At 40.0% G+C, this 16,600-nt stretch overlaps 1 long non-coding RNA gene across 1 annotated transcript; it reads left to right on the top strand.

Moving 5' to 3' along the window:
* The first annotated feature begins 244 nt into the window (after positions 1–244).
* Positions 245–16,208, top strand: LOC115439385 (uncharacterized). Its single transcript, XR_003938258.1, has 3 exons — positions 245–258; positions 15,147–15,153; positions 16,101–16,208. It is a non-coding gene; the product is annotated as an uncharacterized LOC115439385 (long non-coding RNA).
* Positions 16,209–16,600: the final 392 nt, after the last annotated feature.

Raw genomic sequence — 16,600 nt, forward strand, 5'->3', positions numbered from 1 at the left:
CACAATTATTAAAAATGTTTATTTGTTAACCTTAAAGTTGTTTTTTTTTTTCTTGCAAAACAATGTAAAATATACTCTTTAAACATGAATAAAGCTTTTAACCACTAAAACAAAGTATGTTCACTTAAGTATACTGTAAATTCAACTCTGTTTCCTTTTGTAACAAATAGTGCACTGGAATTCAACTGCTATAGACTTGCCATAGAACTGTATTAATAAAAAAAAAAAAAACACATAAAGTGCAAATTTTAAATTCAAGTATGTTCAGTGTAGTAGCGTACAGATTCAGAGATAGAAGATTGCATTGTAGACAGAGTTGTTTTTTATGTGTTTTGGTTTTTCATCAGATTATCCTAAAGGTGGCGGTGGTTCAACTTCAGATGGTTTAAAGGTTTGTTGTGTTAGCGGTCGGTGCGGACACAACTACCAAACACTTTCTGCACCTGATGTGTTTTTGTTCTTCGTCTTCTTCATCAAACCCAAAGTGATTCCATCCAGTTGAACTGGACTTGTGTTTTTTGTTCACCAAGTGCTTCTGCTGGGATTCTCCTGCCATTTTCCCAGACCGCTGGGTACAGCTGTCCTGGTGGGGTGGACCTGCCGGCTAGCTGTTAGCTGGAGCTTAGAGGGGGCGGGGTCCCAGCAGCTCATGGTAGCTTGCGTGTTCATGAATTAAAACAACTCAACATTAATATTTGTTTTTTCTCGATTACATCATTTTTGTAATCGTTGAGTGTAATAATGGAAATTGTAATTGAATTTTAATTAATTGCACAGTCTTAGTTGTTTGTGGTATTTCACGCATTCATTTTGACCGCCCCAAACATGTCAGCTTGGACTGCATTAACTTTGAACGCAGGTGTCATCATCACGAAAACTCGGCATTTGTTTCCCCCAATTCATCACATCAAACGTTCGTCGCCGTCGGTGGGACGCCTGTTAATATTAATGACCAGATTTTTTTTCCAATTCACCACATCAACTTTGACAGAATGTCCTGCTGGTCAGTCCGCCCCGGGGTAAGTCAAGTGTCAGGAATCTCAGTCAGTACTTTCATTAGCCCATGACAGTCACCAAAGGTAGAATCTCATGATATAGCGACACAGCTAACATTTACATTCGGAGCTCACATTTTCTGTCTTGTTAAGTCATGTTAGCTGACTAAAAACTTCATTAGCATTGATGTAACATTAGGTTGGGGGCTGTTTATATGAAGTTATCTAGCAAAATCAATTTTCCTCTTTGTTTGCACCTATCATTTACATGACAACGATGGCCACACCCACCAAAAACAAAGGTTTCTGAAAACTCCGGCCGAAGTGGAGATTTCAGGAAACCGGGCCGCTCAGCAAAATAGATAACATTAGTTGAGTCTCCCACCCTCTGTGATGTCAACTTGTAAGGCTCAACAATGTTCTCTCCTGTAACTGTAACTGTAACTGCCAGCACTCTGCCTGAACTCCTCGTACATTACATGATCGCATATTCTATAGTTTTTGATAAAGGAGTTGACCTGAATCCGTTTGTGCTGCAGAACTTGCAGAATAGTCAAGTTGCCATGATTTTGACCCTGCAATGTTAATACCAGTAAACTTTTTAATGGAAATGTGTCACATGTGGTTATTAGAGCTAAATTAACTTGGTTGCTAATTGTGCAACCTTGAGCATTTCTCAGAATCCAAGATGGCGTCCTCATCAATTTTCCACTATTGTTCTCGTTGACAAAGAAGGTGGTGTAATATATGGTTTGGTAGGTTTTCCAGGATGGATTTCTGAAGTCATGTTTTTGGATACAGGTCAAATCAGAGGTCAAATTTGGAATGTGAATTAAATTATACGAACAGATCAACTTCAGCGAGATACTGAAAAGACTGTGTCAACCAAGTGTGACACCGCCTTTTTTTTTTTTTTTTTTTTTCCAAACATTGGTTGTCAGTACATTTATAAACAAAAAAGGGGAACGTTTGGTTCGACATCACAATAAAAGGCTTTGTCAGTCTGTGGAAACTGAGATTATTCTGACTGCTTGGTTCTGACAGCACCTGACTTTGTGTGTGTGTGTGTGTGTGTGTGTGTGTGTGTGTGTGTATGTGTGTTTTATGTGAATCAAAATCTGGAAAAATTGACAATAATGAACGCTTCCATGTGACGTGTTGCTTCCTTCTCATTAATCCTAATGGTACCAGGGTTCTGTTGGTTTGGTGGTGGATCCATTTGTGGTTGACAGTATACATGTACTTCTGCTTCTTGCTTTGCAGGATGAGCAGTGGATTCTGTAAACACGGTCTGAAATGTGGAAATCTGCAATGCCATAATCATCACTTTCACAGTAAATGGTTCCAAACCTTTTATCTTCTCTGTTCAGAGTCATCAATAGAGTGATCAGCACCCCATCGCCAGTTGCAAAATACTCACAGGCCAATCGCATTCTGAGAAATGCTCAAGGTTGAATAATTAGCAACCAAGTTAATTTAGCTTTACTAACCATATGGGACACATTTCCATTTAAAAGGTTTACTGGTATTAGCATTGCAGGGTCTGTTTTGGGAAGTAGAAGAGTGGACACTGGACTAGAACCACTGTAGAAAACCAGTTCAATGTAAGCCCCCCCCCCCCCCCCCCCCCCCAGTGGGCAACACTACAGGGGCCCTTCTGACACAAACAATTAAACATCTTCACAAAAATAGACTAAAAAACTGTTAATTATTATAGAATGCCACATTTTGGACTTTGTTTCAGTCAGGTGTAGGAATTAGTCACTGCAGCGCTGCCCTCCGTTGCAGAGCAGGTGGAACTGGAGCTGACGCAGGGAATATTTTTTGATCCAAACCAGAGCTCAGGCCAGAATTTTCCAAGCCAGAACCTGAGTCTGGCAGGGAAATTGTTTAGTCATTGTTATCAATGAACTGACTCTTTCAGATCCTGTGGATGTAATGTATTAATGTGTCGTCCAATAGAGCGGTGTCTCCTGTCAGATAGATGTTGGATATTTACAAATGCAGCATTACAGATGGACCTGCCAGTGTTTACTGAGGAAAAATACAGAAAAAAGTGTAAGTTAACCTTCAGTACGGGTCTACCTCCTAACTGTACGAGCTAAAACATTGAGACGAAGCTCAGTAGTAAGAGACAGTGTTGTGCAGCGTTAACCCTTAAACACTGAACATCAGTTTAAAGGGTTTGTTTTTGAAATAAACTTCTAACACCTTTACCAACTAAAACAACTCTAAAATCAAACAGCTGTTTTAAATATGTGTTATATTTCCATATTTATATATTGTGTTTTTATATTTTCAGTGCTTTCCTTTCCATCATTTTTTTTTTTTGCCCCCACAGGAACTGAAGTCCAGAAGTCTCTTCAAACAACCCCGACAACTTCTGTGTCCTCTTTGATTATCCATCCCACCAAGACATTTTCGCAAATAACATGACAATTTTAATATTAAATATGAATTTTCAAAGAGGTCATTTCAGTGACTGCAGTTTTAAGATACAAATTCAAAAGGCAGAAAAGTATTAATCTGTTTAGAACATTGGATTAAGAGGGGGATTTAATAAGGGATTGTTTTTTATATTTTGGCAGATAAAAAGCATGTGAATTCAAAGGTGTAAATTGAAAAACAATCTGAAGAAGCTTTTAAGTTTAAGTTGTTTTTTTTCTTTGTGTTAATTTTTTTTTTTTCCTCACAGTAGCCAGTCGTTCTATTTTTCCAACCAGTCATCACAAAGAAAGGTTTGTATTTTACATTTCAGCCAATCATATATAATCTGTTTATAAAAATCTGTTTCATCAACATTTCTTCATATGCTTTTGCCTTTTCTCAGAAGCTGGAAGGTTGGATAAAAAAAATCCAAACACACAAGTAAACATCATGACCTTTACAGGTGTTAAGTTTTTTTGTTGTTGTTTTTTGCAGAGATCCACCTGTGCCTCCAGAACAATAAGACCCCGACACAGTCAATACTAATGTGCACCTAATGCTGATTTCTAGGATACAATGCAACTCCTAACATTCACATATTAGTAGTGGATGGAAATCCACAGAAAATCCTTTTCTTTCAGCAATTTTCAGAAGATTTGGTTGAAATTTGCCAAATGCTTTAATGGAACTGTGATGTTCTGCCTGTATATATGTATTCCCATTAAAATCAAAATGTGGGAATGGGTCTCATGCAAGATCATTTTCATACTGTCATTGGAACTTTCTTTAATTTCTTTTTCTTTTGTTTTTATTAGGATTGGCTCCTACTGGTACTGCCATGTCAGACTCATCAAACGTTCTGTGAACACCTCATAAAGACCAAATTATATATCCTTATTATATATTATTCTGTAACAGAGGAATCCATTAATATTGTTTAACTAATGTAATTTTTAAAAAATTGTTTAAGATTAAAAACTTGTCTTATCAACTGCTCTTATAATCACACGGTAAGTGGGAGAATGAAAATTGTGATATCATGATTTAATAAATGGACAAATTAATGGAAATAATTCAAAGTAATGAAATACTACATTTAATGAACATATTGTATAAAATTAAGTACATTATTAATTTAAAAAAAACTCCCCTAATTGTATGACTGTATGTGAGGTTTTCAAAGGGTATTGGCCATAAATTGTGTTGAGAGAGAAAAAAATTAAAAAAAAAAAAAAAAAGAAGAAGAAAGAAACATGACAAATGTGTCAAATTCTCCCAAATTGCTCATAAGTGGCAAGAACAGCCTAGTTCTGGTGGTTCTTTTATAAGGCCCACTGTCTGAATATGCGAGACAAAGGATGAAATGAAATGGAATTTGACATAAAGTGGGACTGAGGTCAAAGGTCAGTGCCTTCACCGTAATTCTCATTAACTACTTGGTCAACTTTTTGACCTCATAAATGATGCCTGTCTGGTTAAACAATACAACACTGATGTAGGCTGTACGTAGATACAGTATGTAAAAAGTGGACATGGACATTAGTAAAATGTCTTTTCCTACGCTACACCCTGGTCATGGAACAATCTACAAAATTCACTACAGCTTCAGCATCTCATGACCCTGGGTGAATTCAGATCTCTTCTCACACACGGTCTAGCAGAAGTGTGCCATTGCTGTTCTTACACTGGACATGACTTTATGTTTTCTGACTTATTTGTAAGTTTTTCTTTTTTTTTTTTTTTTTAATCTGTCTACTCTTTTGTGTTGTACTGATGTGCCACTTGACCAGACCTCCCTTGAAAGAGACATTTTATCTCAAGGGACTTCCTGGTTACATAAATGGTAAAGGGCAGGGCCGGTTCTAGCCTGTCATATCGGGGGGGGCTGGTTGAAATAACAGGTGGGCAACTTGGTTGGTGTGTACAGACGATAGCAGTAGTGTCCTGAAGGCTCATAATTTGACCTGCAGTCGTGACGGTACTGAAAAGAAGTGGTTTGGGGGTTTATTTAAGAATAGGGCTGGGTATCATGGCCAATTTCCATAACTGATTTGATTTCGATTCATAAGGTTCTGAATCGATTAATCACGATTCGATTCGATTCAATAGCAATTTGATTCAGTATTAGTTGATTGATTCAGATAAATTTAGTGATACCAAAGCACAATTTTGAGTTGTAACCTGATTATTTGAGTACCGCAGTCATGCAACACATCAATACTGGGATCAATATTGATATTAGAAAGGAAATCAATCTGACATTTCAGCAGAAGGAGCTGAATCTGCTCTGAAATAATGAACAGGACACAAACATGTCCATGTTTTTACAGTGGATCAGAACGGACTTCGTCATCTTTATTCTGTTTTATGGCTGGAGGCTTATACTCACTGGGGGGGGGGGGGTTCCGTGAATGTTGGTCGCGGACCGGGGGGGGGGGGGGGGGGGGGGGGCAGCAGTGTAGCGATCGGACATTGTCACTTTACTCTTCCTCTAACTCCATACTCAGCCATAGGTGACAGTATGGATCCAAGTTATTATTCCAACAACGACCTGGTTCCGCGACTCGCCGGGCGGCCACTTCCTCGACACTGCAGGTTCAAGTTTGAGGCAGGTGGACGTCCAGCGGAGGGGGTTTCCCCTCCACGTCTTTTTCGAAAGTGAGACCAAGTTTTCCCCAGGGGTTCACAAGACGGACTCCCGGTCCTGCTCTGAAAAATCGATCTCATCCACTATTAATCGATTACACAAAATTAAAATGAGATCGATCTAAGATCGATTAAATCGATTTTTTTTACCCAGCCCCATTTAAGAATAAGAATCCTTTTATTGATCCCCAAAGAGAAATTTAATTGTCAGGCAATGAATCCGTGTTCATTTACTCTTTAATATAAAATAAAAATGATTTTAAAAGTCCATCATGCATATTTCTTTTCATTGGATGAGCTTGGAAAATAAAAGAATGAAAATTAAATACTAATAAAATAAATTATTGTCACTGTGGCCAGAATTTATACAAACAGAAGGCAGTCTACTGTCGTTCAGACTCAGACTGAAAAGTGGCACAGATAGAACTAGAAAAGCACTCAGAGAGCGTAGACCTCCGCCAAGACAGATCTGCCCCCCCCCCCGGTCACCACCAAAATGTAATGATTTCTTCCTTGTGCCAGTATCAACATTCCCTGAAAATTTCATGAAAATCCGGCCATAACTTTTTGAGTTACCTTGCACACAGACAGACACAGACAGACAGACACACACAGACAGACAGACACACAGACAGACAGACACAGACACACACAGACAGACAGACACACACAGACAGACAGACACACAGACAGACACAGACAGACAGACACACAGACAGACAGACACACAGACAGACAGACAGACACAGACACACACACAGACAGACAGACACACACAGACAGACAGACACACAGACAGACACAGACAGACAGACACACAGACAGACAGACAGACACACAGACAGACACACACAGACACACACACAGACACACAGACAGACACACAGACAGACACACAGACAGACAGACAGACACACACAGACACACACAGACAGACAGACACAGACACACAGACACACAGACACACAGACAGACACACAGACACACACAGATAGACAGACACAGACACACACACACACACACACACAGACAGACACACACAGACAGACACACACAGATAGACAGACACAGACACACAGACACACACAGATAGACAGACAGACAGACACAGACACACAGACACACACAGATAGACAGACAGACAGACAGACACACACAGACACACACAGACAGACAGACAGACACAGACAGACACACACACACACACACAGACAGACAGACAGACACAGACACACACAGACAGACAGACACACACAGATAGACAGACAGACAGACAGACACACACACACACAGACACACACAGATAGACAGACACAGACACACACAGATAGACAGACACACACACACAGACAGACAGACACAGACACACACAGACAGACACAGACAAACCAGTGCCAGCAAAAACAGGACCTCCTTGGCGGAGGTAACTAATATAATTTAGTGACAGAGATCATTTGTCCCTCACTTGGTTTTTGTCCCTTCCTTGAGTGACGGTTCAGAGACTGTGTGTGTGTGTGTGTGTGTGTTTTACGGGTGTTGTGTTGCCCAATGTGTGTGTTTTACTGGTGCTGCTTTAGTCAGTGTGTGCGTACATAACTTGATGCGAGTGTCCACTGAACTGGGCCGGCTGTTCTGCAGGAGCCCAGAGACGATGCTCAGCCCAAGAGCACATCAACAAACCACAGATCCAGTGAAACTCCCACAGAGACAATGGCAGTATTCAACAGAAACCCTGACAGCTGCAGCAGTGACCTGTGCAGGTGCAGGAGAGACCAAGGAGGGACGTTGAACTCCCCACAGCCCAGAAACAGACTGTGAGCTGCTGGACGAGCCAATGAAGCGCTCAGGAAACGCAAAACAATAATGACAACCAATCACTGACGGAATAGGGCGGGCTGTAGGCTGCCCATCCAATCGCAAATAAGAGCCAATAGTAGTGTAGTCTGTAATGTTTTTCTATTGGATAAACGTTTCCCCTTAACTTTCGATTGGGTGGGCAAGACGGACATTTGGGTGGGCTGAGCCCCCCCGCCCATGCCTACCGCCAGCCTCGGTAAACGGACTGAACTTACGTGGCACATTTGATACACCTTCACGGTGCCCAAAGCGCTACATTCACACATTCATACACCAGTAGGTGGCTGCCGCCATGCAAGGCACTGCCAGGCCCAACTGGGAACAATTTAGGGTTCAGTGTCCTGCCCAAGGACACTCTGACATGTGGACAGTCGGAGCCAGGATTTAAACCACTGACCCTTTGGTCATTGGACGATCCGCTGTACCAACTGAGCACAGCTGCCCAAATAAAAGTTATATGACTCAAAAAAAAAACCAAATAAAACCACAAAAGAAATGTAGTTTTGGATCAGAAATACTGCAATAATAAATATCAGTGTTTATACAATAATATATTGTTTTGGCATGAGCTGAAGAAACTCATGTCTTATTCCATCAAACACCAACCACTGAAAAGTTTCAGTGACTCAGTGTGTTTCAGAGTTGAGTCCAACTGCAGTTTCCTCTTTGCATACTACACAATATTTCATATAAAGTAGGAAAATAATGGAGAGATTCTGGTAAAGTGCCAGCATTTTCTTATTGTAATTAAGTGCAACAGCTGGAAAAATGTAGTTATTTCACAGCTTTGACACATCTTTTCATGTCTTCAATGTAAACAACAGTAAATAAACCGAAGGCCTGAAGGAGGATCACATGTATGAGCAGGTTTTCTGTCAAAATACCCAAGAGGCACAAATGTTTGACCCCCCCACCCCCAACCCACTGTCTCTTATGCTCTTTGAAGCTCTGACTCCACTGAGTCAACATGCATGTGAGTTTCATGATGGTATTCGTTTATAAGGCTCTGGTGAACACCAGCAGACACATTGCATCTCCCATGGTGCCTCAGTGCAAAGCCTACTTTACTGCATGGAAACATCTCTATCTGTTTAATTACCCTCCTCTGAGGCATCAACACATCTCAACTACCACCCCCACCACTCATGAATTAATGATGCACATCTCCACTTGTTATTATTAAGCTCTGTTGGGAAACACACTGGTCGAAGTTAATTCAAAATTCATCCGTTAAAAAAAAAAAAAAAAAAACTTGAGGTGGATGTTGATTTCCACAGTTAAAACAAATCAAATCCTTCAATTGTTCCAACAAGACATATGACACCGGAGGGGCAGCTCTTCAAATACGAGGCAGGGGCTGCTGGGATTGATGTTGTTGTCAAACTGTCTTGCTGGATACATCATGAATGAAAGGCTGAAGTAATTAAAAACCCTTCAGATGTGCAGTGTTTAGGAGTGATCCTGTGTCAGTCAAGGATGTTTTATGCTCACAGTCACTGCATTCAGGTGTACCTGTACTGTCATACCTACAACATCAACTGCACATTGTCTTTTACTTATAAGCAAGAGAGGCGCAAATTCAGTAAAACTGCCCTAAATGCACCACACTGGACTTTTTTACTATGTGAATTACATGTGGGGGCAGAACCTACTGACCCTGTGCACATTACTACATGCTCTGTTCGCGCCGGAAACGAGGAACATGACGGACAGCTGAAGTGCCAGACTGCACACTGGACGGCAAACCGGCTAATATTGAATTTGATCTGAATGCTCTGTTTGTTTTTTAACCCTGCGTTACACCATTTCTCTCAGACTGCAGTGGAAGCTCAGCTTCCCCTAAAATGACTCAAATTAAATGCTCAAATCTGTTCAGTTGTTTTCATTTCACTGACTCCAAATGTGTTGGAACACGTTCATCTCTCAGACCAGTTGGTTCAGAATCAGTTTGATCCCAGATCAGTGGACTGGATGTTGTTCACTTCTCCTCCATTCCCGTGTCTGTGTTTGTTCATTCCATCTCTGCTCAGTGCATTTGTCCGTAGACGCTCAGCGTCCATGCACTTCAATGGGACTGAGTGGAACTGGTTTGAACTGACTCTAAACTGGACGATCATTGGATAAATGCCACCATGTTGTCCCACCCCCGGACGGTCGGCGTCTCTGGGGGTGAATGGAGCTGTGGGCGGAGCTCGGCCAGGCCGGACGCCGAGCTTCCATGTGCTGATTGGAGGATGGGTCCAAAGGCTGAATCCCATTTGATTGACAGCTGTTTTCAGATCTGCTCCTTCACTGACACAGTTCAGTTTAATACCATCACACATTCTGCTGTGAAATCACAGAAACCAAATGAACTGTTCATTTACTGACCTGAAAGAAAACACAACCATTGGACTTCCTTGTTTCAATTTAACATAATTTCAATGTTTTCTAGTTTCAGTTCCATAATTTAATCATTTCTGGTTCGAGTTTAATATGGTTTTGTAGATAGTTCAATCAGTCATACTGTTGGCTAGGTCGTAGTGAACTAACTATCCTGGAAAAGATGCCGACTGGTACGATAAGGTCACTGAGCATTTTCTTATAAAGGAACGGAGGGATGAATTTATGTTTAAATAACTTGACAGTTTTTTTTGATGTAAGCCGACAATGAGCTTCCCCTGTCTGAAAGACCAGCAGCCATCCATGGTTCCAGCTGGTTCCAGACAGAGCCTGGATCTGATGGACCTGATATTACAGATAGAACAGGCTCTGTTTGTGTCCAGAGCACATTAGCTCCACCAAATGCTAGCTAGGTGGTAGACTGGGTTAACTACTATGATCCACTCTGTTCCAGTGTCTGTCATCAGTTCCTTCAGTATTTGCTCTGTTGTTGTAGTGGCTGCCTTTTTTTTTTTTACCAGCTACACTCTGTTCTGTGTCCCACTGTTCTTGTCCTGATGCTGTTCCATCTGTTCTAGTGGTGGAACTGTACATATGACTGTGTGTCGATAGTAGAAAGGCAGACACTACAACAGAGCAAATACTGTAGGATACTGAGGACACACACTAACATTATTACAGTGTTCGTTCATTAGAGCTGCTTTTGGTTCCAGTCTATTGGAGTTTGGATGGCATGATGGGGCAAACATGTTAAAAACATACACAGCTAGCTAGCTAACGTTAGCTGTATCTTACATTTACCATTATGAATATATTCCTCTGCCATGAGCGCAGTACAGTGACTGGGTAATCTAACCTGAGACTAAGAACTGGGCTCATCCAGACTGTAGTCTGCTTTTAGGTCACACCTGTGTATGGGGACACTGCATTTAGAACAGAATGGGATAGATCGTGTGCTTTAAACTCCAGTAGACTGGAGGATTTTGCCAGATCCGTAAACAAATCAGGAGGCAGAAGGTATGGTTCGGTAGCTAGCCCTGCTATCGCTAGCTTTTCCAAATAGCGTTCTTTCTGCCATCCAGTAAGGTGAGTCACTTTGCAGGACAACTCCAGGTATAAGGGTACCTTTTGGCTCCAGACAGTTTTGTTTGTCTTTTTCTGTCCTAAAATGGCTCTTTAGATTGCAAAGGTTGCCAACCCATGCACTAGCATTGTATGTGATCGTCTGAAATAGCTAATAATGAAAACTCACTACAGGTGTTCTGTAATAATTTCAGCACCAAGAAATGGTTTGAGGTGAGAGTTTCCTTTAAACCTGTGATGTGTAACACCATCAACAGGATTCTGTTGGTTTCTGTAAATTGGCTTAGAGTCTGGTTTTGACCAACTCTCTGTATAAAGTATCATGACATAACTTTTGTTGTGATCTGGTGCTATATAAATAAAATCTGATTGATTGATTGATTGGTTTTCCCCTGTAAGTGGCTTGGAAAAAAGCCTCTGCCAAATGCATCAATGTAAATGTAAATGTAAAGTTACATATATAGGTCATGTGGTCTGAGGAGCCCAGACTGACCCTGTTTCAAAGTAATGAAGAGAGGTGCATGTAGTCATTACCCATCATGCCTAGTGCCTACAATACAAGCCTGTGGGGTCAGTGCAAGGTTATTATCGTTAACGAAAACTAACGAAATGAAGGGAACTAGAATTGAAAGAACATTTTCATTAACTGAAATAAATAAAAACTATAATTAAAAGAATAAAACAATAACTAACTGAAACTGTATTGTGTGTTTACAAAACTAACTAAAGCAGATAAAAATTATGGATAAAATTCCATTCATTTTCGTCTTTGTCGATGTCAGATTGATACGAAAGCGATTTATTTCGCTCAAGCAATTTTAGCTGACGGCACCATACGACACTTTTTGGTCCGTCACTTGTGTTCACTTGTGGTTTCCAGTCGTCTTCTGGTCCCCACTCTACCTGGAAACATGGAGACTAAAGTTGGGAGAAAGCAGCAGAGTCCTGTCTGGGATTGATTTGAATACGACCACAGAGAAGATATGAAAAAAATAAAACTAAACTAAAACTAAGCATTTACAAGAAAACGAAAACTAATAAAAACTATCAAACCTGCTCTAAAAACTAATTAAAAGGAACTGAATTAGAGAAACAAAGTAAAAACTAAATAAAACTAAACTACAATGAAAAATCCAAAACTACTGGAACCTTGGGTCAGTGTTATGATCTGGGGCTGGTTCAGTTGGTCAGGTCTAAGTTCAGTAACACTATATGTACATAACATTATGGAAAGACGTGTTGACATTGGAGTCCTCCATTTCCTACAGAATCTAATCATGTTTTGTCTTTTTTCGAGTGGCTGACATGTAGTGTTTAGGTACAACCATGACCTGTGTTGTGTTTGTATTTTCAGCAGCTGCTGTAGGGGTGGGCAATGCAACATCACCACTAGATGCCACTAAACATCACACAATAACTATCCCCAGGTTTTACTAAGAACCTTCTATGTGTTGACTTCATTTCAGGTTTTTTTTTCCTCTTTCTACTCTTTCTGCAGCTCTGATCCTTTCTTCCGTTCACTCATCTTCCAGTTCTTTCCGTTTGTCCACTGTCTGTCCATGTTGTCTTTGTCTTTGTCTTTGTCGCTGTGTCTTTTGTCTCTCCCTTCTTTTCCATTCAGCCCAACTTTTGCCAGGTCTTTCCTCTGTTAAAAGGCGCTTCTCTGACCCACTACAGCCAACACTTTCTCTCTCAGGATATGTTCAGTTGTTCTTTCCACACTATTGTATGGTCTTGACCTTACTATGTAACGTTTCTGGAGATAATTTTGTGTTGTGATTTAGGGCCACAGAAGTAAAACTGAACTGAACATAATGAATCATCACAGCTTGTATTTGGTTTTATGTTTGGTGTCGTTCCAACAGCAGCTGCTTAAGGTGCTTTTTCTACACCAGTAGAAAAGACAAAACACTGGAAATGAACTCCCATAACTGCACCATAAAATGCAAACCTAGATCAATTCTTTTGCTGCTGAGATGTATCTCTTTTGTCAGTTTCGTGCATCCTTCATTTTTGGGATCATTGGTTGGATTTTTTTCTTTTTTATTTCATTGTCAGGATTCATTTTACTTGTCTCCTATCAATGGCTAAAACCAAACTCATCACTATTCACAATACAAGCTGCATGTCCTGGGAGAGTAAAATTAAAAGTATCCATTCATGTCTGAATAACAATTCCTTTGGTGATATATATCTTTGTTTCAATTTATGTAAAAATGTAGATTATTTCTACATGAGTAGGTCCTAATGAGAGTTTTCAAGTGTGAGACTATTGAAACATCAGGCCTTTCATCATCTGAATGCAGAGGAGTTTTTCGGAGAAAAGCCTGTGGCTGATGAAAAGGTGTTGGGTGAAAAATTTCCCAAAGATTACGTCCTTGCTCTTAACAAATGGAGATCTTATTCGTTAAAAATTATGTTCAGAAATCACTGAGGAACAGTAACTTCCGATATTTCTTAAGCATTAGTGTCACTGCACGGTTTCTCAGATGAGACCCATCTGTTTTCAATCCTGAGTCCATTGAAGTGTTTTCTTCAGGGTTAAGTGGCTCCTCCTTTCAGCTGCTCTAAGTCTCTTATATTGCATTTATTTACGTGACACCATATGCTATTGCAGAGGGAAAACGCACAAACATTTTTCATCTTTTTTTTTCATCCAACACCGTAGAAAGTCACCATGTACCATGCATTAGACTGTGTTGACACAATCAGACTTACATGCCTTATTCTGGGTAAAACCTTTAATGTTACTCATGTAGAATCAACACAAAGGAAGAACATAGAAAATCAGATCTTACTGAAATGATGGTCAGCTCTTTGGCTGTTGCAGAATTTCAATTAGAGTCCCCCCAACATGTGTATCTAATGTTTAACATTCAGAATACAAGGTTTAATTTGTATATATTACACAGATCTAATTACAAAAATAAAATATGACATTCCCATTTATGTTTTAATTGGTGTTTAATCATATGGAATTATGAATCAATGTGTTTTCACAGCCTTAGAATGAACAGTTTATATCCACAGAAGAAGTGGGTGTACAGGCTTTTAACTTGTCAAGGAGTTTTATGACTCTTTATGTCTAGTATGTTGTCATTTATGTTTACCCTCCTACTGTGAAGCACTTTGTGGCTGATGTCTGTGAAATGTACAACAGAAAAAACTCCTTTCTCCCACAGTTTTTACCGTAGCTCCTAATGAACCTCTGTTCCAGGGGCGTCTGGGACCATAGTGGGCGATTAGCCACATGAAAAAAAGAGAAAAACAAGAAAAGCACTCAGAGATCACAGACCTCTGCCAAGAGAGATCTGCCCCCCCGATCACCACCAAAATTTAATCATTTCTTCCTTGTGCCAGAATCAACATTTCCTGAAAATTTCCTGAAAATCCGTCTGTAACTTTTTTAGTTATCTTGCTAACAAACAAACAAACAAACACGCACACACACAAAGCAAAGTGATCACAACACCTCCTGGCGGTGGTAACAAGTTTATTTTGCTGGTCTAAGTCTTAATATTATTGCCCAATCAGCAGCCTGAATGTCACTTTCTAACCAGCAGCCCCGCCCCCTTGGGGCAGTTTCGGTCAGATTGAAAATCGCCCCAGGTGCTCTCATAGACATACATGTTGACATTCTTTTTTTTTCACATTTTGGACCCTACAGTTCATTTTTATGGGCTCTGGGAGGGCTAGCCCCGATGTGATTTCATCACACGCATGGCGTGCACGCATCAGGAGACCCCAAGATCGAAGCTGAGAGGTGTTTCTCCACCTTAAAGACCATCAAAACGTTCCTGAGAAATATAATGGGACAGGAACGTCTGAATGCATCAGCCATGCTTTCCATGGACAGAACTTGTCAGGAACACGTCTGATTTCAATGAAAGGGTCACTGATCACTTTGCTTGTTTGAAAGAGAGGCCAGCAACATTCCAATACAAGTTATGAGTGAATGTGTTGTTAAATGGTGAGTTGTATTACGTTGTACTCTCCAAATGTTGAATTGTACATAGTTGTATTGATTGTATACTGTCAGCCAAATATATACTGAATGTGTTCAGGAAAGACTGATTAACTACAGTTTTGATGGTAGTATAATTTGACTTGATTTGATTGTTGCTATGGCTAGAGCCATAGATGGTTGATGACATGATGACATGATGATAGACATGATGGCTAGAGCAGTGGTTCTTAACCTGGGTTCAATCGAACCCTAGGGGTTCGGTGAGTCAGTCTCAGGGGTTCGGTGGAGGTCAAGATACACACTCGACAACAGCAGAAGTCACACTGATTTGCAGTAAATATTCATTATTATTGTAGCCTGATGGAAATTAGGTGATGGGTGTGTGTTAAAATGTGTGAATGCGCATATGAAACTGGTGGGGTTCAGTACCTCCAACATGGTTAAGAACCACTGGGCTAGAGGTTTTTCAGTGGTTTATTGCATAATGCACCAAATTATTACATTTTCTTTCACAAAAAAAAAACGTGCTACACCCATATTTTGTAATAACTGTTGCAATATGTAATAAGTTATTACAAAATGCTGCAAAGTTTATTACAAAATGCATTCAAGAATTTTATTATAAAATGTGACATTATTACATAGTGGTGTGAATAATGATAACATTATTACACATTGCACTATTATTACATAATGCGGTGGTACAGTGCCTTTGCACATACTCTAAAATCTGACTATGAGAGAAACTTTTTCCCATACTTTGTTAAGACTTTCACACAAAAATTCCAGACTTTTCAAGGTCTGGACAACAACGTTTCAAAATTCTATACTTTTTAAGAAATTTAAGACCTTTGCAAGCACCCTGAAAACAGTTTTGGGGAAAAGTTTCAAAGCATTTATATATACGTATGTATTAAAAAATCCTCCGCACACCCAGATCCAGATTTGATGGTTTGGAGGAAAATGCAGATTGAAACATTAGTTATAATCTCATGACATTATTATCCCAGCAGAGCACATCCATTCCAGATGTAAGTATGACAAACATAAGAATCTACATGTGAAGTGGCATTTATTAAATGGATAACTGTGATTCGAATTAACTTGGCTGTGTACGAAGTTCTGACAAAATACTCTAAAACACTCACCAGTAAATTGCTGCAGCCAGTGGTGTAGTCCAGGGTATACGGCGGTATATGATGTATACCTACGTATTTTTCAGTCATCATTGCATATACTCTCT

The sequence above is a fragment of the Sphaeramia orbicularis genome, chromosome 3, assembly GCF_902148855.1.
Source record: "Sphaeramia orbicularis chromosome 3, fSphaOr1.1, whole genome shotgun sequence".
Lineage (NCBI taxonomy): Eukaryota > Metazoa > Chordata > Actinopteri > Kurtiformes > Apogonidae > Sphaeramia > Sphaeramia orbicularis.